Raw genomic sequence first — 25,043 nt, 5'->3', positions numbered from 1 at the left:
CTGCACCCGGCTGTTATTGGACCGTGAAAAACTTCCAACAATTTCTGCTTTCAGCCGCTCTTAGACTTTAAACTGCTGCTCAGTGGGATTGCAGTTACACCTAATGCATTACTATATTCATTGGTGGTATGTAAAATAATTGAGATCAGCTGTAAGATTTCATAGTGTACAGATATAAAAGGTTTCACCTGCGCCCAGACATGGGAAATGAATTGGTGCGGCAGTGTTTGTTTCAGTACAGCCCATGCTCAGTACATGGCCAGGAAATGCTTGTCACCACCCCTTAATATGTGCTACTTATTTTTGCAAATATCAGAAAGTTTTTGTTGTTGGCGCTTGCCACCTGCTGGCTGAAAATGGTAAATATGAAAGTGTCCTCTGCAGTATTTAAAACAATGTATGTTTATTGGACTGCACATAATAAAGAAAATATACACAGATTCTATTAATTCACTTTTGGACTGCTGCCTGTCAGTAGGTGATATTAATTGAGGCTCCTGGCTTGGTGTATGGTTTTTAAATGCCTTTGTGATACAATGCTTTTTTTTCTACAATGAAACCTGTTCTTTAACCCTTCCTTTCTCCTAATGGATAGAGGAAGAAAAACACATTACTGTTTTTTATTATTTCAATAGTAAGAGGTTTCAAATGTGTTCCTGCCAGCAACGTGTTCCTTTGCTAATGTCCGCAGAAACCAGCGCTGCACTGCAGAGCCCCCTCCCCAATACAACAACCAAGCACGATAAATCAAGCAGAAGAAGTTTATTGTACTCCGACTCCTCCTTTCCCACCACCTGCAAACTCCTATTCATGTTTGAGTGCCTTCCGGGGTTTAATCTGCCGAACACATTAACCTGTGCCACCATTCACTCTAGTTGACCACAGCCTGCAATCCTTGCTGCTAGACAGATCATATTCCTCAAACACATAGTACAAGAAATGCTTTGGGTATTTTTCCGATAGCAAGAAAGATTTATTTTCTATACTTTCCAAATCTTTGCATTTGCAGTTTGTTTTGCTACTTACCTGCTTTTTTTCTGAATCGTTCAGCAGATTAATTCAGTTTTTGTGGCTTTAAAAAAAATGAAATCCTTTCCCCTTTTGAAGCTTGTCTGCTGATACTTTTCATTTCGTCGGGGTGGCGAAGCTTGAAATTGTACAAGATGTGTGGTCAATTCAGCCGTCTCCCAGGGTGGATTTCACGGGCAGATGCCATTTTAATTCTGGCCAGATTAACCGTGCCACGGCCAATGTTACAGAGGATTATATCAGAGAACAAATGTTTGCTAAAAGGGCAAATGTGACCTGATAAATTATGCATTATCATGGACAGCGAACACATTTGTTAAACGAAAATGGGGGAAAAAATAATATACTGTTTTTGCTTGTTAGCTGGTGGCACAGTGGCCGGGACTGAGGGATTAATTACTGATTCAAAAGGAAGAATATGAGAAAACCGGTGCAGACATGTAACAAACAAACCTGTGTGTGTATTCTATATGTATGCATGGTATGTTAAAATAACAAAATCTACATTTACAGTAGTGATTTAGGTATGTCCGATGAATTGTGAACACCTATGCAATCCAATATGTTTGTTTTCATTCTTGCAATTAGTGAAATGGCTTAGCAGAGATCTTCTTTTGCTTGGCATAGACGAGTCCATTTCTGGTCATCTGTTCAAAAGAACTCGCTACTTAAAGGGTAGTGAGCCAACCGCACAGTCATTGCCCAGGAATTATCATGAGATTGCCAATAGCTGCTTCTGTATATCATGCACACAAGCAACACACAGCCCACCTGCCCAGAACTTTAGTTTCCCACCCAGGCAGTTCTATATTGCACCTGTTCTCTGTTTGTGGTCTGCTTATCTGAGAACAATTTTTTGCTCATGGTGCTTGTAATGCGGAAAAGAGAATTCCAAGACACACAACCCCTTCTGTCTTTGTGTTCGCAAAACACAATCTGAAAAATCTGATGTATTAGATTGTCTGTGGAAATATGATTGGAGTAATTCCAGCTATTGGGCACATGCATTCATTGAGTTACTATTGCTATCCAATTCACAGCAAAGTGAGAATGTTGACTTGGTTTACCCTAATCTGTGCCATGTTCCAGCATTACCATCAGGTACTTTCCAGAATGATCACAATAAAACGGGAAGGAATGGGGCGATTCCGTACAATAAGTCTGCACAGATAGGATAGGCTAAATGTATGTATTTATAGGTTTATTTTCCATTTTACCTGGAGCTTGCCTTTTAAATGTGGGCAGATGTTACAAGAAACAAATGTAGTAGTACCTACGGTACGGAGGATGCACTTTTTTGGATGGGCCTTGGTAGTTGATTTGGCAGTAGTTTTCCTGCATCTTTTATTCTGCCAACACAATAACCTGACCTTTGAAATATCTTTCAGATGGGGAACCCCTGCTATAATTTCTATATTTACAGCTCACTCTATATTGGTATGGTGATCAGTGAGAAGAATGCCTCTTAACATTGCTGGCCAAAAAGAATATTGGTGTCCGTTAAACTGACCTGTTTAGTATAAATTGCTCATGGTTTAAGGAACTCCTAGCAACCTTAGAGTTTCATGAAACCCTGGTCAAGAAACATTGTCCTAGACGTATATTGTCTGGTCCCTGCGCCACCAATTCACCAAGCCATATTGATGCTAAAATTTATCAATAAACCTGAAGCCATTATTTGGCTGTCTGGTCCTTATGGCAGTTGGATGGGACTAGAACTTCAAGAATATCTCTACCGAATTCCCCGAGATATCAGCATCCAGTGTGTGATTCAGTTTGCCAACAGCCACGGAAAAATGAAGCATCCATTTTCCAGTGGAGCTGACCTTTAATCTTGGCATGTACAGTGATAGAAGGAAAAAACTGAGCACTGGTAATAGAATGTCTTCTTTCTTTATTCAACGTCTTTGTTTTGGGTTCTATCATGTCATATGTGTAACTGAGTTGTTGCCAGTGAAGCTTGAAGGCTTTAACTGAAAATGATGGTAGATAGGATTTTACATATGTGTACAAAGCTTTGTTTTTTATCACAATCACTTAGGTGGGCAAAATAGGGGAGCCCACTCAATGTTACCCCCACCTCCAAACGGTGGAGCCTTTGGCAGAATTGGACTGCCAGTCATTTTCCGTCAAAGGAACTGGCTCAATTTGTGTTTATTCTTGAGGTTAGAGGATTGATTTGACCTTTAAATACATTCCTGAAGGGTTAGCAACTGCCATTTTAAGGTGAGATAATAATACATCAAATCCTGTTTTTGTTTTGTTTTTTTTCACCACACCGTAAGAGAAAATCAACCCAATATGGATTCAGCAGTGAAAATCTGACCAGTGCTATAACACTGATAGTTTGATAAGAATGCAATTTCATTGCATAGGTTAGTGTCCGTAAAGTTTACTTGCTTGGTAGTAAAAGCGTTTGAGGGGGGATACCTTTTGCTAGTACAAAGCGCTTATCAGTCTTGCAGTTAAATAAGTGAAAAAGCCTGTTCCCTGGCAGCATGCTGTATAGAACTCTTGATCTAAATTTGAAAGCAGTGAGCTTTCTGCAGAGGTCTGATGGGCCACCAGAGCTCTTTGATCAGAGAACATGAGCTTTCCTTATTGGGATGAAGTTCTGACATAGCAATGGAGTGTTAAACATCTTGCAGAGTGACCACAGAATGGCATTTTGGCAGTGCACAAGCTTTTATACTTGGGCTGTGGCTGCCTTCAAATGAAAACAACCTGCAGTGCAGTGGTTTTCCTTTTCCATAATTTATCGTTTATTCAACTGCAATGTGCCTTGGAACTCACTATAAAATTTGAGTAGTCATTTCCCAATTTGCACCCACCTTGCTCACTTCTTAGTGTGCTTAAATACCATTTGCTCTGGCCCGGCTTCCCTTTCCTCTCTACCTAACCCTTAAATAGCTTCCAGGGCAAGAAAAAACGTAGATACTAATAAATATACCCTCCACTTCAGTCCTCAAGTGCCAAATTTTGGTGTAAAAGCAGGTATTTTGACTGACTATTTGTAAACTGCTACTTACTTTTCTATTAGATATATAGTGTCTGCTGAGTGACTAGTCTGAATACCCTGAGACTGGTATCACATGCAGAATTGTCACTCCTAGGAGCAGTCTAAGGGCCTTTGGATGACTATACAAAAGGTGGCCTTTACCAGATCAATAACATGCGTTAAATACGTTAAATGGCCTCATAAACCCCTGTGAAGATTTTTGTTGAAATGAATGGCCTGGCAACAGCATCTTTAAGGTTGCCATATACTCTATGGTACAGGGAATATTGACCTGTAATTGAAGTATCTTTGTGTTTTAATGCCTATACAACTGCATCACATGATCTGACCCTTGGAACTTTGAAGAACAATGTTGACTACACAGTGGAAATTGTGGGTAATGTAACTGAGTTTACAGAATGTCAGTCTTTTACATGTTTTGAGAGATAGTTGTATAGTAGGACGCTACTTTATTGCACACTTGAGTTTTACAGCCTTCTAAAATATTCAAATGTCCGTCACCCGTGGCTTTGGAGTAGCGCAGTGGCCTTTTTTCCTGTTTGCAGAAAAGTTGAGTTGGTCAGAATAGTTTGGAAGTCTTGTTTTCTGCCTCATTTATACAGTTCGCCTCTGAAATTAAAGCAGACTGAACTGACATGAGCTGAGATGCGAGGGTATTCCTTTAGGGGATGTGAGCAGCCATCTCTCTTCAGAGCAGCGTGCTTGCGGTTTCAGCTGAAATCAGCACGCATTTGAATAATAATCCACGGCCAGAGCTCAAATCAGCATGGACGGAGAACATTCATCAGCTGCGTGTGGGGTTTTTTTTTTTTTATGTCTTTTAGCGAGGGCCCTGCAAGTGCCTCCACCGCTCTCGGCAAATTAAAGACATGACTGCAATGTTAATATGGGGGCATCAAACATGATCTCTCCTTTAGAGAATTAATTAGCCTGTTTTTTTGTTTCTTTTTCTCTTATCTCTGATGTCTCGATAGAAGACTCCTGGACGACGATGGATGTATGAGTCGCAGGCCTTCAGATCACATACTGGTTGAACGCCATGAGCTATTGTTCTGTATAGGAGTATCCATGTAGCTTAGAGTTCCAAAGCAAATATCTCATTATCAATGCTCCAGAGATGGCTCGGAGTCATTTTGAATTCACACTGCCTTGTTTTCCCCTTCTAATTTGACTTATGTTCTGGAAGGTAGGAACGTGATGACCAGGATCTAAATGGGGTGGGGGGGAGGCAAAATTTTTTCAGTAGGCTAGAAAACTTTTGATGGCAGAAAATTTAACAGTATTTCATTGTGTGCTTTTATTCTTTACGGGAGTCGCCCAACACAAAAAAACTCAACCCTACCCTTGACCATGAAGTCAGCAATGGAAATCTGCTTACTTCTCACTATAATGTGTTATTTTAATGGGAATTTACCCATATTATGAGCCCAACCCTTATCAAAAAAACTTTGACTTGAGCCTGGCTTCGTGTAACCATCCCTAGTATTCATTATGTCTAGACTCCCGAGTACTACCTTGACAAAGCCTCCATCTGGTTGTCTCCCTAGAACAGAACCATGTACATTCAGACATCATCCAGGGTCAGTACCCATTTTCTTAACCTAAAGATGGACAAATCTTGAGTTATGAACATTTTTGCAGCTGTATTTTAAAATGTCTGGAAATGATCAGCCCCCTACCATTCCTGTATTTTGTAATACACCTTTAAAGTTAGTGGAAAGTCAACTTTAATCATATTCTTTGTTTATTGTAACCCACTGCTGCCACGTATTTCTAAGCAATGGGGTAGTAAGGAGATGGCTCCTAGGGACCCCTTTGGTTTTTGGAAGCTCATTGAAGCCTGAAGACCTACTTTTTATTTCGATATGTATCTACTATTTAACTAAACCTTTAATTCCCATATGATATGCAGGAAAATAATATTAATAAGTCAAAGCTAATTCTATAGCTTTTGTTTAACATTAAGTTTGTTGCAGTGGAATCCACCCAGAACTCCAAGAAGCTCTAGCCCCTGAGGTTCTGTATAGGGTGGTTGGTTGTGCTGTGCTTTATTGGACCCAAACATTGCTTCGAGTCAGGGAACCCAAGGCTTTTTTCTAGTGTGCCCTTTAGGTCAGGACTTGATTCGTAAAGTTATGTTGCTTTAGCTTTTACCTTTGGCTACAAATGATGGAAAGTTAATGCGCGGCTGATGACTATTTGATTATAACTCAGTTAAAATAATGCAGTTAAAATAATGTTCTTTTGGTTAGCTTGAAAACTTTTACACCTTGACAGGTTCACTTTAATATAAAGGAAATGAAACTGCTTACATTTGTCGATTCAGTTCTGCTCTATTTTGTACCTCTTGAAGTCATTAGATAGTGGCAGCTCCATGGAATTGCCATAGAACAGTCAGACTGCTGATTAGGGACTTTTCGGGGAGATGAAAGTTTCCATTTTTTAGCTGGGGCTGCTTTATTAATATCAAGACATCAGAAGATAGAGGTGGCATTTTGTTGCCCCCGGCTGCATTTCTATGCATTGCTCAGAGCTGGCGCTCAAAGATTCATGTTGTCAGTTTTGGAATTGAAATGCTGTCTTCCACGCCTCGACAATATTACATTCAATGCCCTGACTTCATAACAAATCTCATTTTCCTTGGCAGGATCAGGCAACTTTTTTTATTTTCTTTTAATATCTGCGATTGGCAATTGTTTTCCCCTCTTTCTTTTGCTCTTCATGTACAGGGAAAATATGATAGCAATCTAAAAATAATGGATATTAAGGCATTAATGCAGAGCAGAGGTTTCCAGACCTCCGGGGAATCGTAATAGCCGGGATTTAGGAGTTTCCTTCCATGATTGCCGTTTAGTAATTGGAAATTGCTGGAGTGGTAATGGGACACTGACAAGAGGTCTCTGGGGGTTGAGAAGGAGAGCCTGTGACGTAACAGACTTAGGATTGGTTACGTTGTGTTTGGGCAGATGGTATTTTTATATTGATTTTTAGTGCTATCAACCTATATAGAAAAGAGTAAAATTACCCATTGTATTGGCCTTTATGTAATGCAATGCATAGACTTATTCTGACTTCTAGTACTCTGTGTATAATTACTTCAAAGATATCAAAAATTGATATAGAAATTCATTATGGAAATGTTGCTCTGGCATATCTGAATAGCTATATAAAAATTCTGATCTTTTTTCTTATATCACAATTCTTGCATGGCACCAACTATTCCTTCCCCATCATTAATTATACAGTTAACCTCACATCAGGGCTGTCCTAAAACAAATAAAGATGGCCTTTAAATGAAGAGGATACTCTAGATTTGGAGAATTGCTTGTGCTTACAATGCCATCTCTGGACTTCTATGAGATGTTACGAAGTTCCTCCATGTTCCTGCCAATTCCTCAGTGAAATGCTTGGAGTTCTTTTTAACCAACAGAAAGGCTTGTCCTACAGGGTGAGGCCAACTGGAATTTCATCTTAGAAGCCATGAGTCAAATTTATGTTTTGACCACGTTAGGTTCCAGGTGCTCCCAAGAATTTAAGTGATATATTTTATAGACATATATCACTCTATATAATATTAGATGTTTTGAGTATGTGTTGCTTTGAAACATCTCAGCATACTGTAGACCATGGTTCCTATATGATCTGAGATGTATGCAGTCAGTGCTCTCTGTGGACTACATTTTCAATAATGCTATGTCCCTGGCCTTGCTGCAAGGGGCCAGTGAAGAAGCTATTGTAGATGTTACAAGACCACTGTCCATCAACCACTGTGGTTGCTAATGGGCAAATATTATCCAACTAATCAGCCAACATTAGGTCTAAGAAGAGCAATGGCATACCACCTGTCACCTGTAGGTCATGCATCCAGATTGGAACGGCAGGAGTAATGGAATCCGCAATTGTAGGCGTGGTAAATTTGGAGCACCATTGAATGAGGTTTACCAATGAAGAAGAAAATTCCGAGTATATTGGAAAAGGAATTGTAAAATGCAATGAGTTGGCCAAATAATACGCACTATCTGCCAGTAGCTGGCTTTTCAAACAGACGCCGATATTAAAGCCAGCTAACCACATACAGTGGAGAAGCTTGCAAACTTTATTTCTTACAGAAAACCCCCAGCAGAGATGTAAAATGGGAAGTGGCCATCTTGAAAACCTCAGCAAGAGTACGGGGAGCCACAAAAATGTGTGGCGAGTGGTGTGTGGGGGAAAAGGAGACACTGGCCGGCATCCTTTTCACTTGAAACGTCAACATTATCATAACTTTAACATGTTAGCATAAACTTTTTACTAACCGAGCCAATTTTGGTTGCACATAAAATGTTAAAAAAAAACAAACACAAAAATGAAGCACAAGCAGAGATCACCTGGGAAGAATGCAAGGTATGGGCTGCCTAATACTGAACCCCCTAAAAGACTCAAATAATATAGTTCTGTATTCATTTGCAAGTGATAAAACATTTTGCAGACAACAAAAGCTAGACTCTATAGTAACAAGCAGGGCAAGTTGTGCCGACATTGTGCTCATGTGTTAACGAGGAACATTGTGATTGAAGGAGACTTGAAAGAGTCCCACTGTGACCTGTCATAGGTTGGGATGGAACAAGACCAGCAGTAGTAAAATTGAGTCTTTTGCTTTGCCAGGCAGCAGTGCGAGTGGCAGAATGTAGTAAATGTCGGAAGTGGTTGTACAGAAACACAACATTTTTTTGCAAGTAAAACAACTCTATATTATTTAATTTGTGTATTTTTCAGATTTCCAAAGTTTAGCCTTAGTTTTCCTTAGCATCCACAAGATAATAATAAAAAGGTAGTCATTGGAGGCTGTTTATATGAGATGTGTGCATGCAGTACAAAACATAAATGCTCAAGCACTAGGATTTTTATTATAGTATTATCTCGGGCACAGCATATGCATGCAGGAAGTAGATGGTGACCTAAATGATGCCTGAACTAAGATGACACCATCAAGCTGAAGAGAGGCACAAAGGCATTTTTAGAGGAGGGTATTGGGAGAGGTAATACCTGGAAGATTTACACATCACTTACCACTCATGCATAAAAATATCTGGTGCTAGGTTATCTTAATTGTGTTCACTCAACTCATCTACAGATCATATTATATTACAATGTATTAGTAATTAAGGTTATTAATTTGGCAGAGCACCTGGATTGATTCGTGTCCATCTAAATCACCTTGCTAAACCACTGACTTCATTCCTACTACAATCCTTAGCATATTTTTTACTAGACTAGGTGTAAACTTATTAGCACCAAGCCGAACATATGGCTAGATCAGCCTAAAGAGAGCTTTCAGGTTTATCACAGGATACCATGATGCCAAAACTTTATAACTCATTAGTGGTTACATCAAAAAAGGTTTTAAGCTAAGCATAGACTGTGTGATGTGTATAATGGGATGTTTGATTCCAGGGTCCTTCTTGATTGCTTATTAGTGTAAAATCAATTGAACATTGATGGAAGACCACCATTCTTCTTATCGATTGGATGGAAGCATTGGGAAATCAATGGCTTTGTACATAGCTTTGTACTTTATTAAGCTAACAGTGGCTGTGTTTGATGTTTCGATTGGTTTTCTGCTGAGATCTGTTCAATACTGAGTGGTCTAAGGCAGTAAAGCAATCAATTATATTCCATTCGATTGTCAATCAGGGAATATTGATTGCCGGATAAAGCATGAATCCAATCGTAAATATATGGCTTTGCTGGAGTTTTGTCTATGCAGACGACAATATTTGTGCCATCTGCAGTCCCAGCACTTCCCCCATGGTGGTAGGAGATGGAGCCTCGTACAATCTGGTGCTGGCTATATCTCTGACGCCAGACCAAGTATAGACTAGACATTCTTACAAATAAGGTGTGGATAATAAAACCTGCTGTACAGTCATTATAGAGGTTCTGCCCGATTAGACTGAGGGCTACCTGGGGATTATAAATCAATAGGGCGCCTAATGACTAGATTAGCAAAGGGTCACCCTTAAAATGCATATCCACACCGTCAGCCATGTTAGCGGAATGTGATTGTAAATGTGTTTCCTCATGTGAATACAGCTTTTCTAGGTTCATTTAGTAAAGTAATGTAAAGATCATGCAAATGAAGTAACTCATAGTAACCAATAATATAATGGTGAAGTTAATTTTATTTTCAAGCACACTCACACACAACCAATAAAATGTTTTACATATTTCATTGTATATATATGTTCTTGCAGAATTGTGCTATGCCAAGAAGCATTATTAGCACTTTTGACTTTATGGTCCATTGAGGGCTTCAGGAACGGTATATAGGCATGGATTGTATTGTGCCACCTACAGGAGAATAGGCAATAGTGCAAAAGGACTGTAGGCTATCTCTTGGGTACATAAAACTCATTCCACAGCATTCACGCATAGCTGTAGAAAGGTTAAATGCTAGAATTTGTTTTTTCTTTTTTTTTATGGGCCTTTAGGGAGATATAGAATCTTTGCAATGTGTGTGGTTGTGGTTTACTGTTCATTCTCACAATGCAACTTAGGTGTCAGCTGACTCATTGAAAGTTGGGCTTTCCCTGTGTGACTGTTATCTCAACTGTTGCTGCAAGAGAAACATTTATAATGATCCATTAAGAGCTCTTTTATTATGGTTAATCTTGAAATGTTATTTAAAGGCCACAAACCATAACCCCACCGCCTCTTTCCAATTGCAGCAATGGAAAAGTCTACACTCATTTTTATATGCCTAAGTCTGTGATCAGGAGGCATTAACATCCTAAATCTTCTAGACTGTAGTATGGGGTGGTTCTTCAGGTGCCCAACTGGCTGTCCAAGGTCCCATGGGGGCATCCTCCTAAGCTCCAGATGGCTAGCAGTGGGCACAGATTGTATCATGTTCCCTGTACTTGTCTTGATGAAGTGGTGCTTTTGAGGGCCTGAAATGTTAACGCATTATTTGCACGACAAGAACAAATATTTCCTTTTTGATTGCATATAGTGTGCTGATGTCTCTTTAAAGCTGCTTTGAAGTTTTGTATTGGATAAATGGTCGGTACTGGATATCAAAGGTGCACATATAATGGAGAATGGATATACCTGTCACCATTATGTGACTCCAAACTGGCCTGCATTTTACAACCCATTAACAAAATGCTTACCATGGTTTTAAGCTGGGAGCTCCTCAACAGGTTATATGTTGGGGATTCTTCCGCTTTTTTTTTTTTTTTGGTTTGTATTGGGGTTGGCCGCACTTGGGCCGAAATATTTCTGTATACATGGATCCCTTAATATGAAGATCTCTGGACCTTCAGAAACATAACAGAACCCAGAATATGTCTCTGCATGTCAAAACACACATGCACAACTAAAATAATAGTTATGGATGGAGTTGACCTTTAAACAAGCCAGGGATAAGCAGGGGATCTATCCTTAGACAAGCACTAATAAGAAAGATAAATGGAAAGCAAAGAGAAACCGCTTGGCCTTTATTTTTCACTCTGTATTCTAGAAGTCCGTGATCCAGTACAAATGTAAACTTAGAAATGTCGTGGAGGCATTTACACAAGGCAGCAGCTCATTGCCCGAGGCCTTGTCTGCTGTGCTTCAGCCCAAATAACCCTAATAGGAGCTCTCGTCCCCAGGCCCCGTCAGTCTGTGTCATCTAGCTGAACCCAGGGGAATTTCAGTCACGTTGGTCAGTTATTGTTTGTGCGAGTCCTTTGTTACTGTAAAGCTGCTTCTTCCAGGAACTTAGTGACTGGTGACTGAGCTTTTCCAGTGATGTCATCGTATTGGCCATGGATGGGGCTTAACTTGCTTTGGTTACATCTGTTTCACTTTCTTATATTGAAAAATGTCAAAAATCTTTCCAGAAATCTTGTGCTCTCTCCCTGTTTTGCACCCCATAAATCCTTTCCCTCTATGGAATAGTGACAAATACAATGTGTTTTCGTCTAAATTAAAAAAGCAGATAAGGGTGACAATGCCTTATCCCTATAGATATGGTATGGTGAGCGTTGGGACAGGAAGTATGCTATCGGTAGGATTAGCAGGTAGAAATTGAGAGTGGGATCTGTGCTGCGTGTGCACATTTGAAAAACTCAAACACATGGCACCAAAAGTAAACACAAAAAAGCACACAGGATATATCACTTTCAGTGATATTACCTGAATAGAAATGTGCTTTGTACCCTGGAACCCTCCACATCTCAAGGCTCCTGACCGCTTCTGAAGCATAATCCGATCCGCCGGTCCGGTCGTTCGTTTCCAACGACTTTCCTCGTTCGTCGGCGTCGTTGGTTACTTTTTTACGAACGATTTTTTGCCAAATCGATCGTTCGTCATTCGTTTTGAACGATAAAAATTGGAAGTGTGTACGCACCTTTAGTCTACTTGGCTAAAATCATGTTACCTGCCCCTCAAAAAGGGTCTTCTGGATCCAGATCTTTCCGAGTTAGAGAGGAAGGCTCCACCATAGGAAGACCCCACCAGCTTGTAGTGAGCCAGGCCAAAAGGCCATATGCTCACCTAATTCACTCAACTTTCATGGAAGGCCTTGAGAACTTCTGCCATACTAGTCAAAGCGATTAGTGCTTTGTGGTGTGACAAAAACAATATATGTTGCCTGGCCAAAAAAAAAGTCCCTGAGCCTTTTGGGGCTGTTATGAGCTGGGGTTGCTTTGCTTTTTAGGTTTAGGTCCAGCAACGTTATGTACCCAAAAATGAGATTAGCTGACTACCTGAATATACTAAATGACCAGGGTTTTCCATCCATGGATTCCCTGATGGCATGGACACATTCCAAAATTACTATGCCAGGCTGAAATTTTGAAAGTGGTTCAAGGAGCATGAGATATCGTTTTAACACATGGATTGGCCACCACAGTGTGCAGTCCCTAACCCAACTTTGGTATGTGCTGGAGAAGACTTGACACAACGGTCCAAATCTTCATCATCAATACAAGATCTTGAAAAATTAAGGCTACTCCGGACAGAAATAAATTAGGTAATGCTGTAAAAAGAAAAAAAGTATCAAAACTATACCACAATGAATGCGTGCCATAATTAAAGCCAAAGGTGTCCCTCCAAAATGTTGGAGTATGTGACTTTATTTTTGTCCAGGTAGTGCCAAGAACTAAGGTAGAAATGTGTAATACAAAGGCTCATATAAAAGTTTCTCCAATCTTGGCCAAATGGCCCAGCCCCAGAGGCAGTTTCATTCCCACCCCCACAAGAATATTAGTTTTCCCTACCCAAAACTAATGAGAACAGACTTTAAGCGAGAACTAATGCCCCACCACATCTAAGGACATTACATTTTTGTCTAGCTGGAAGTTTATACCTGGAAGTCAGGGAGGGTCCTTGCTGGTGTTTTGTGCAGTTTGTTCAAAGAGTAATCTTGCTCAGCAGGAAAGGACGCTTTAATTGTTTACATTCTAAAAAAGCAAACACATTTGCCCGGCTTCCTTTGTCAGGGAAGAGCCGCAGGCCTCTGTATTCCAAATGAATATTAAGTAGAGATTGCAAGCAATGAGATGGGACAGTTGGGTTGAGTATTTGAACCTTGTCATCAGTGTAATGTCAAAACAAGGGATGTGTAATAATGCGATGCTCGGTGTCCTCTTATCTTCTTTTATTTTCTGACCCATGTGATTTCCCTGCTGTTTTGTACAGGAAGATAGTTTATTTCTCTTAAAACAAACATGAATCAGCCAGTGGGATTTAAAGAGGACCTGCTGTTACATATCCGTCTTAACATATCCTTAACTTGTCACAGTATGCAACACATGTATTCTGTATTAAAAAGCAGACCTTGAATTCCAGGGAGGTGGCTGTGCTTAAGACGAGGGGTGCAGTGTGGGAGATTATTACTACTAATAAACAATTTAATTAGTGGTAACGCAGTGCTGTACATTAAAAGGCGGTTGCAAATGACAGACAGGGACAAATAATGATAGGAAAAAGCATTTGCTCTTCTTTAGGGCCATTTCAGACCCGTGGTTGGAGCGATTGGAAACTATTTTGTTCACCTACCTGCTGGAATGCTGTGTGGTTCCCAAAAGTAGCTTTTGCCCACACAGTTGCATTGTAAGAGCAGTCACAGCTGTCTGCAAATGTGTTACGTGCAGTTTGCTGCTCCTGGGTGCTCACCTGGGAGTGGCCAAGCGGATGCTTTTGCACCGCTGGGGCAGTACCATTGCAATTTTCTTCGCTGGAAGCAATCTTTCATGATCGTTTCCCATGACAAAAAAGGGTGGTCGACCAATGAATGATCGCTGTACACCGAGCCATTCTGTTCTATTTAGAGGGGAGGGGGAGAACAAATGAGCAGCAACCCATTGTGCTGTTCTGCATTGACATATATGGCATTCATTCTCCATCGGTTGATCCGTTAGATCTCTGACCGACGCTGGGCGACATCTGTACACATGTCAGATCCTTGCTCATAATTGGCGAGAATCAACTAAAAGGGTTCACAGCCTAATGTTCTACCAACTGTTCAGAATATTTATGTGAGCATAACCAATAATTGCTGAACCCTTTAGCTGCATGATATTTCGGTGCAGAGGTAAATAACCATGGGTGGTGCATGAACAAAGATATTTCCGTTCTTCTGGAAAGAGAAAGCAGATGAAGGCATTATCCCGAGCAGTCATGTGAACTTTAGGAAGTAATAAATATATTGCTGGTGCTTTATAAATAAATATAGGGGGCTGATAGATGGAAGTATGGATTCAGGTTCCACCTCTATTTAAAATCATTGTTGGTTTATTATAAATATGTGGATCAAAGCGTTTTGCCTGGAGTTCTTCTCTTAGTAGATGTTGGAGATGCAGAACACCTAATAGCTTTTACTCCAAGTTACAGGTAACTGTGGCAATTTTTTCCTTATAATGGGTCATTTTTGGCCTTCATAAACCATTGGCTGCTTCTTCGTCTGTCCAGAGTTCAACTTTAGCCTTTCCGTGTCTGACTCATGTACTAGAAGCTTGTTGTATTATACCATTACCTCTTGTTTTTGTTGGCACCGCATAACCTGGCAGCCTTTTTTAAGAGCTCATCTGGATCTGTGTTGGCAATAATGACCGCTCAATGATTTTTCATGTAGAAAATTCTTAACATTTGGCCTGGGGAAAAACGCCATTTGGGGGGGGGGGGTAAATGGTGTCGTTTAAAAAATTAAAGCAGAATATGTATTGTGCGGGGTATTTTATGTTTAATTAGACTTTTGTTTGCATTCCTAGGTGCTCCCTTGCACAATACCAGCCACCCACCAGCACACAAAAATGATTTAAAAACCTCTGCCGTGGTATTTGGCAGCCTGATGAATGAACGACTTGCTCTTGTTTCTCAGCCATGGCAATTAACGAAGAAATGCAGGCTCAGTAAAAATCAGAATAAAGTTTGAAAGGAATACTGCAGATTCTATTCTGTGTTATATTTTGTGTGATCTAGGAAGTTGGTAAATGTGAGTAGAATTCCTGGCTACTGGAAATCCCTTTTGTATATTCCTATTGGGTTTTTGCAGGAAATTATGGAAGGGTAGCTGCTGGTTGAAGTCATTGCCCACTGGCCAAGGTCTTTTTCTATTGACGTAGGCACCACTAGAACTACATCTCCCAAGAGTAATTTCTCTACACACAGCGCATGAAGATGCTCTTGGGAGTTGGGGCAAAGAGCTGTGCTTTGCATATGAAGAGGGACCACTAATCATTCTAGAATTCTTTTGTCTAGGGCTGAGGACACTGGTTGGGGTAGCGGTGCAGTAGAGGCAGCGTTGTCCACCATGTAGGTCATCCAGATCCCCTGGACAATAATTGAGCAGTACATATGGCGCTTTATATCCTGCGGTTGACCTTTTGTGCTTCATTTTCACAGGGGCCTTGAGTAAGCCTTACTTCTGGTGTAATTATGTATCTTTAAACTGGGTTCATGGAAGCAATAAATTACTAGCAATTGCTATGCATGCAGTTGGGTGAAGTAGCAATTAATCACACCAATTTACAGAATTGTTCGACCATTAGTGATTAATTGCTATCAGATGCACTCCATTGTTTTCAATGCGTAGCAAATGATTGCCAATGATTAATTGCAATAGTTGCCCTTCTACCAAGTGCCTGTGTGTTATTATGCTAGCCATACACTGGCCCAGTGTTTCTCAACCAGGGTTCCTCCAGTGATTGCTAGTTCCTTGGACAATGAACAGTTTGTGCCTCTCAGGTCAGTTTTAACTGATACTAATGGACATCGCCAAGGATGACATTCTTCCCACTGACCACCACACTAATATACTGTGAGCTGTGGATATAGTAATTATAGTAGTAGTTCCCTGAAGACCTGAAAGTTATTTCAAGGGTTCCCACATGTAAAAAGGTAGAGAAAGTCTGCACTTGTCTATAATGCACACCAGGTAAATATTATATTGGTCCAATATCAGTCATTTACTTGGTGCACCTATGGATCCGCCCTGTTCTTTGCCTGATCAATGCCACCCTCCCTGGTCTGACTACCAATAGCAGGGAGACCTCTTCCCACTGAGTTACAATATTGGTGGACAGAGCATGAGGTGTAGCAAGGATCTGGCAAAGAACAGGAAATACTGATTAAAGAATGATAAAAATATTGGCATGCCTTAACAGATTTGCTTTGGTTTCAACAATTATATCAAATCTATATCTATTGGAAATATCAGGCAGTGGTTGGAATTAGAGAGGATGTGGTGGCCTCCAAAGCAAGCTGGCTTTCAATGTATTCTTGGCCCCGGTTAGGATCTTGGAAAGCTCAGCAGTGGGAATCACATTTTCCATAGATGACTTTTTTGGGACTGTGTGGCTTTCCCTGTGCTGACTTGCTGTAAAGCATGCTGGGGAATGTTTGTGTGGTTCACTTTAGGGACACCAAAGAATTGTTAGCATAGGTGACACAGATCAGAATTTTGCTGAATGTAATAAATGTTCTTCTCTTCTCTCATAATTAACCAGAGTTCCCTGCCATCCCATCTGTGTTTATAGCAGCCTTGTTATCAGCTGTGTTTGCTTTCCCTCCCATGGACAGGCCCACAGTATATAGCTGCTTTCTTTAGATAGATCATTTATTATTAACTAGGACTTAAAGTTTCTCATTGTTAACACATCAGCCAAGCATGAAAGCGTGCAGGTATTATGATTCTTAAACAACACAATATGAAATTGGTGGTATAGATCAAATCACATGAACCAACTCTTTCCCTGTGTTTTCCAGTTGCTGCAAAATGTCATTTGAAGTGTATGTGTCACCATTTGGGAATCCAAATTTGTAACAGTAGGGTAGCTGAGGCATAAACATTAAAGCAAAGTAGTAAAATAAAAATAAAAATCCTGCAACCCTGATTGTCTCCAGAAATGGCCAGCCCATGTATGGCCACCCCAATATGACCGTAGCACCATATACGAGGACCTTATGTCTGTAGCTTTAACACAAACTTAAGAAGCGTGTTCTGACCACCATGCGTCCTCCCTTAGGGCCCTTTCATACCCACACTGTAAAACTGCACAATTGGCTGTCCCCATATACACCGCTCAACTGCACAGTGGGTATCTAGGTTTGCACATGCCTGCAGTGCAAGTCTTCAAACAGCAGCCACACAGGAATCGTGCTGTGATCTGCAACATTCAGAGAATAGCTGTCATTTGTTCCCATTCACTTTGAATGAAAACAAAAGGAATTGCAGTTGTGCTCCCTACAAAACTCTGCAATCTGAAATGGCTCTTAGTGCCTCCAGCAGCTTTCAGAAGTCAACTATGGCACCTAATTGCCTAAAATATTGAATACACTTTACTAAATACATTTCTTTTTTTAATGTTTTTTTCCTCCTTTTAACATGGTACCTGAGGAACTCACCATGAAGGCACTTCTTACTATAACGCGACAACGGATGAGTTCCTGCATTCTCTCCGTGTCATATGTGTCACTCATGTAAGCTATATGCAGCAGTTTGGATCCCCATTGCACAGTCATGGTCCACTGTGGATCTGAACAGCACTTCTGGTTGAGCTGCTCCATGTAGCAACTTACCCCCAGGACTATAGGGACCCAATGGGGGCGATAGTGAGCTAGTGAGTAATGCCCACTGGTAAATGCTGCAAGAACCAGCATAGTGAATGGGGCTGATTAGCAGCTGGCAAAGTCTCCGAAACCACCTGAGAACCTCTTTTTTACCAGCCCATCTTCACATTTAAATTTGAACATTTCAACCTACCTTTACCTACCTCCTATAGCCCCAATTTTTATTTAAACAAAATTCCTTTTCTTCTAGTTGTCTCCAGTGTGAGGATATCATTAGCATTTGTCCAGCCTGGGTGGGGTGTAAATGACTGATAAAGCTTACTAAAAATGTATGAAAACAGAGTGCCCACAAATGGGCCACCAGCACTGGATTGAGGAGGGGGAGAAGGTAGGAACCAGCGCAGAGAGGCTAAAGATAAGTCAAAAAGAATGAGAGGGCAGAGAAAGGTTAAAGATATTAAGATATTCTTTGTGTAGTGGCTCCATTCATAAGGACTAAGTGACTCCTAATGATGTCATGGTCATCCATCATTATAAATATATAATATCCCCATTATAATTATTACAATGTAAAAATCATATTAAAAAAATGTAACAAACACACCAGTCAGTCCTGGCATACCTTTTTATTTGTTTTGCTTTTGCAATAACTATGTAAAACAGTCGGCACCCAACGCACACACACTAAAGACGATATTGGATTGTAAGCTCTTCGGTGCAGGGTCTTCTCCTCCTCCTGTGTCACTGTCAGTATCGGTCATTTGCAACCCCTATAAATTTTACAACGCTAAGTAATATGTTGGCGCTAATAATAATAATTGGAGGTTTATGTAACTTTGCTGGGTAGCTTGTGTGCACACAAGCAAATCCGCTGCAATCCGATTGGTCGGAAGCTCTGAAACACACACCCATGTATGGTGATCTGCCCTTCCAGGTTATTTTCTTGGATGAAAATTATTGAAATTCTAATTGGATTTAATCCCTACGTTGATATTTGCCAAGACTGCGTATTCACCACCAAAATGTAGTGACTTACGATTGGCTGTTGGTTATTTTTATTTGGATTGCATTGTTTTATTGATTGGAGAACAAATCGTCCGATGTGTGATGTCATGGTCATCCATCATTATAAATATATTATTATTATTATATAATTATATAGCACCATCTTATTACACAGCGCTGTACAAAGTCCATAGTCATGTCTCTAGCTGTCCCTCAAAGAAGCTTGCACTCTTATGTCCCTACGTCAGTCATATGTCTTTATTACAGTCTAAGGTTAATTTTGGGAGGAAGCCAATTAACCTAACTGCATGTTTTTGGAATGTGGGAGAAAACTGGAGTACTCAGAGGAAACCCAAGCAGACACAAGGAGAACCGGCAAACTCCATGCAGATAGAGTCCTGGCCGGGATTGGAACCTGGGACCTAGCGCTGCAAAGGCCAGAGTGCTGCCCATATAAGAATTTATATTTTTCTTTTTATAATTTAAAAATGTAAAAAAAAAAGTCCTAACAGAAAACAAAAAATGTAACCAACCACTGCTGGCATAATAGTTTTTTAATCATTTTGCATTACAGTCGTGATAGAAAACATGGATTTTTCTTGTTCCCTTGCAGCTCTGTAAGGGTTAAGGTTCATTCTTCCAGCCTTGTTCAGGAACTAATGAAGTGGCAGCACTGCTGGGGATCAGAGAGGACTAAAAGCCAAAGCAGCCACAATGATAGCCTAAGAGGAGATCTCTCCCCACCCCCCTCGCTGTCTGTTGGCTTGCCATTGACATCATGCCTGCACTTCAGCAACCTGCAAGAGAGGGTCAAATTCCTGGCAGCACAGGTAACCAGCAAACAGCACTTCCTGTATCACTGGGAGGAGCGGCGGAGACTAGTGTGTGACACACAATTCCCCAGCTCCTGTCTGCGTTCACTATCAACAACATGAAGGCGGACGGGGAAGAGGGAAAGCCCGGTAGGTACCTTGCAAATCGACTTTTTTTTCTGCACTCTAATCCCTATTATTTTTGCTTCCTCGATGGAAAGATAACAGTTGTTTTAGAAAGCCATCAGCGCAGCAAATGGAGCAGATCGCTGCAAGCATTGTGTCTTTTGTTAGCGTGCCGGGTCGCTGACACACCAAACACAATGGGCGATTTTGTGTAACCGGCTGGAAGAGGCCCTTTTTGGAAGGAGCCGGTGCTCGGTGTCAGGAATGACGCCACCGGCAAGTTTTTGATGACCTGGTGGAAGTCATTCAAACTTGCAGATGGCTGAAGTTTTTTTGGAACAAATAAAAAAGTTACATTGTGTAAAAGTTTCCAATGATGATCGCACAGTTAAAGTTACTTTTTGTTTCCAGAATGGTCAAATTTTGTGTGTGGTTGGTAGATTTTGGGCTTTAAACAATTTATATTGTGTTGTATAAATATTTATGGGTATGTGTGGTTTTAGCGGAGTGGGGTCACAATATTCACATGCTGTCAGTTCCTGCAGGTCAGTTGTCAGTTATGTAACTATTTATGTAAAACTGTCAGCACTTAACATACAATGAGAGACGGTATTGGAGGTTTATGTAATTGTGCTGGGATGTCTGTGTGCACACAAGTGGATCTGCTGCGTTTAACGGAGTGACCCGATTGGTCAGAAGCTGCAAAACACAAACACATGTACAGTAATCTGCCCTTCCAATTGATTTTCTTGGATAGAAAATGGTTGAAGTTCTAATTGGATTTGATCGGAACATTCACAGCCATGCAACTGCCAATCAAAATTTGCCAAGATCACTTATTCTCTTCCGATTGGAAACCTATAAAGCTGTGATTGGCTGTTGCTGATTTTTATTGATTAGGAGAACAAATCGTCCAATGTGCATTAAGCCATAGACAGGTGGAGACATCCATCAGAACGAGTGATCCAATTCGAATAATTCATAAGAATCATTTCTGCGTTTCTGATTTCAAATAACCAAACGTGATCAATATTCATGATTAAAATAACTTGGTTGGAGTTTTTTTTTCCCCCCTTCTCTAACAGTTTGTTTGCTCAAACTTTGGCGCATGTTCACCATTGTTAATTCAGAGATTGATCGATAGATAATGTAGTGATCGATGTGTATGTCAATCAATACTAAAGGATCAGCTGTGCTTTGATTGCGGCGTGTGTGGTTATACAATTGATTTTCATTCAGCTGTCCATCAATTTGAAAGTTGATGGGAATAGGCCATGATGTATAGGATTAGCTGCCATGGCAGGTTGCAGAATGACCGTAGATTGTGTCAGAAGTTGCATGCATGAAAATGTTGCTGTGTGCTGCAGCACTTTCATTTTCACTGTTCCAGGAAACTCTGGGGACTTTTAAATATTTTAACAGTTAATGACATCATAATCTTTTTTTTTTTTCCTTGTAATTTGGTTTGCCAGGACCTCTAACTGACTATATACGGGGTGCTGGGCGCAAGAAGCAGTATTGACATTGGTACTGGGCAAGCAGCGATCTCCCAGCAGAGGTGTCTGGCCTGATGTTATTTACAGATTGCTCTAAAATGAGATTTATTTCTGTACTATTGATAGGGTGCTATAGAGGGGGTATTGGCAGTAGGCATATCGCACCCTTCATATTAGTAGGGTGAATGTTTGCTTTTTATATGGGAGAATGACCTGGGATGAACCGAATGCAGCATGGGCTCAATACCAAGTCAACACAACTAAATAATTGACATTCTTACCTTGCAGCACTGTGGTCCGTGGTTCAATTCCCGACAGGGATACAACATGTGTTTGAATGTTTACATTGTTTTAGTGGGTCCTTTCAGTCTTCTGCTGCCCTCCCACTCTCCAATGACACACACTTTTTCGTGCTTTCTTTGGTCTCTGTGACATTTATTGGAAAAGTAAATTGACCTTTTCTTCCTGTTGGTGGTTACATGCATGGGCACCTAAAGGCCCCACATATGGACAGATAGTTTATAGGTTTAAATCAATTAACAGGTGTCGCTGCCATCTGCTCTCTTTATTTCTCACTCATAACCTCATCACACACACGGCTCCAAGATTTTTCTAGAGCTACCCCGACTTTTTGGAATGGTCTTCCTCTTCAGCTTGCTTCTACTTTCTACTCATTTAAAATAGCACTCAAAACCCATCTTTTCAAACTCGCCTACCCTTCTTTTCTGTCTCCTAAACCCTCACTACTTCCCACCACTACACATCTCCCTTCCTATTGTGTGTTTACTTCCCGTCTGTCATTTGCAACCCCTATTTAATGTACAGTGCTGCGTAATATGTTGGCGCTATATAAATCCTGTTTATTATTAGTAATAAATTATGTGTGGCCAGTAAGGGGTATGGTTATGGAACCTCCAGGATGGAACCATGACCATTTTCTATATGGTGAGCTCTGGTTATACACATTGGTTCTGACACTTGTATGGTATATCATGTGTATGGTTACTTATCCCAGATAAAGTATTCAATATGCAATCGTATTGGGCAAGCTCCCAACAATTGTGTTATACAAATGGTCAATGTTATCAAATACAAATTCAGTGGACATTTGTGTGTCCCCCTGTCATATAGTTAGGGAGGTTGTACAATCTTTTTGTAAGGTGTCCTTCTATAATAAAGAGACGTCACCATGCCCCTTCTGGCTGGAATGACAGTGTCCAAGTAGCAGCCCCCCGGACCCTCCATACTCTCCTCTCCAGTGCTCCCCTGTTGCTCTTTCTCTGTTGTCAGCAATACCCCAGGTATGGGAAATCACGTGACCATGCTCGGGTCTAGTAGGTGACCTCCCGGCACCCCCTAGTCTCCAGGCTACAACGGAGAAACATAATGGGGTTGGGAACCCCTAACAAGGTACGTTTTAGGATCAGGGGGCCTCGAAATGATCCCAGGGGTCAAAGTGACAGGGCCTCTTTATTAGCATTTGTTTCCTGGCCTTGGAAATTTCAAGTCATTCCCTGTGTGCTCCTGCATGTCCATTGATAAGATCCCCCTGCACTGTGCAGATTGTTTTTTCACCCCCACCAGGCAATAATGAAGATTTCACTGTCACAGCTGGACTTCCCAACTGTTTGCTCATCCCACATTATAAGGAAGCCATTGGGGGATGGTGACACAATTATCTGGCTTTGTAGTTACCAAGGTATTTGGGTGAATCTGGGCATGCTGGTCCAGGTGTCTCAAGGCTACAAGGTATAAAGGAAGTTGGTGTGTATTTTAGTGTGGACAATCCAAATTGAAGAAGTCAAAGGTTTGGGGTGGAATTACCCATGTTGTCTCTCCAGTCAATGATTAGTAAATATAATTTTGGAGTGGCTCTATGTTCCCCAGTGCTGGCTGCATTGCATTTCTCAGGGTGGGTTTGCTTATGGTGACAACAATGAACCATATATGTTGAAAAAGCTATTTACTTTGCTAGAAACCTGGGTGACAATTCCAGATCACAACAAAGAGACGAGAACAGTGTTGTCACCATTGGAAATACTTGTACAGAAAGCCACAGGGTAACATCCCTGCTGGGAGAAAATGTACTTGGCCTAAATAAAAACAAAAAAAAAAACAATGAAGCAAATATAAAGAATGGAAACCTGCAATATTCATGCCCTGGGGATCCATCTGACCAGGGCGGTTGCATTTGTTTTTCACCTTAACCTCTATGTTGGGTTTGTCCTTGATTGTGTATTAATACAGCACCAATGTGCTCAGAAATAAAAATGAGTCCATACATTATCCTCCAGCCCTCGCTGCCATTCCTATCCATCACCTCCCCCTCCCCGTAATATATCTCTGGGGTCATATTCTGTAGTCCAATGTTGTCATCCTTGCGGTGCAGTTCTTCCTTCCTGGATCCTTTGACATAACCTGTTCTAGAATCAATGTCTCTCTGTGGTTTGAGCTTTTCCTGTGCATTGCTGACTTCCATCAAACTGCATTCTCCAGGTCATGTGATCAGTCCTCGTATATCGGTAACGTTAGTCTTCAGGCTGTGTGTGTCAGGTTATGCAGGCCTTGCCCTCCAGCAGGAGAAGCGTGCGCTCAGGTGTGTTTACCGAGCGGATGACTGGAGTATCAGGACGACTGTTAGGTGTCACGTTTAGGTGTAATTCTATCTTCTCCAGTTTCGGACTTAAGACGATGTAAGTTTGTTAATATATTCTCGCCAGGATTTTCTTCTACATGTTAGATGTTTACGCTTGAAATGATGGTCAGCACTCACATGGTCTTGGTTAGGTGGATGAGTAGCATTCCCATAAAGCCTCATCTTAATTGAATCATCATTATTATCAGAATGGTTGTCATTAAACCGTGTTCTTTGTGATGATTAAAGTACCTTTTTATTTTTAGGAAATTTTCTTAAAATAAAAAATCATGTTGCTTGCAAAAGACCTTATACGCACCTTTTACACTTGTGTGTTATGGTGATTTTCATGGTACCACGAGGCTCAGTAACACATGTGCCTTACAGAGCCAAAATCTAAACCATTTGCAAGCATGCGCCAAACGTGCCCATGTCAGTCCCCCCTTACACATGCTTAGTTCAACATCAACACTTTTAATGGTAATTGTGTGGGGGGTTTGGACTTTGTTAAAGTGAGATCTAAATTTTGCATGAACAATTTAGTGGTGTATAAAACCAATATCCTTAAGAAATCAGTACATGGAAATTTACAGTTTTGCAGATTAAAATTTTATTAATTACAATCTGGAAAATAATTTTCAGAGAATACGGATATCACGACCTCAGCCTATGTATTGTGTGAATATGAGTGTCTTGGGTAAGGATTTCTTGCGGTCAAATTAAAACCCAAAGTCCCTTCTTTATCCATATGACTAGTTGACCATTCACAGCCCAGATTTTCCTTGGTGGATCTTGTATTTCTACCAGTGGTGGTTGATGCACAGCAGGACCTGTAATGTTGTCCTGGATATTTTTTTTCTCATTTGTTCTTGACTTATTTTTTT

The 25,043-nt window shown here is 40.7% G+C and overlaps 1 protein-coding gene across 6 annotated transcripts in view; it reads left to right on the top strand.

Annotated features, from left to right (window-relative positions):
• The window catches only part of KAZN (kazrin, periplakin interacting protein), a 323,763-nt gene that overhangs the window by 243,371 nt on the left and 55,349 nt on the right, over positions 1 to 25,043 (top strand). The gene's annotated exons all lie outside the window — the stretch shown is intronic.

Source organism: Pyxicephalus adspersus, chromosome 11, assembly GCF_032062135.1.
Source record: "Pyxicephalus adspersus chromosome 11, UCB_Pads_2.0, whole genome shotgun sequence".
Lineage (NCBI taxonomy): Eukaryota > Metazoa > Chordata > Amphibia > Anura > Pyxicephalidae > Pyxicephalus > Pyxicephalus adspersus.
Note: the sequence above shows the minus strand (reverse complement) of the source record. Positions and strands in the feature narration are given on the sequence as shown.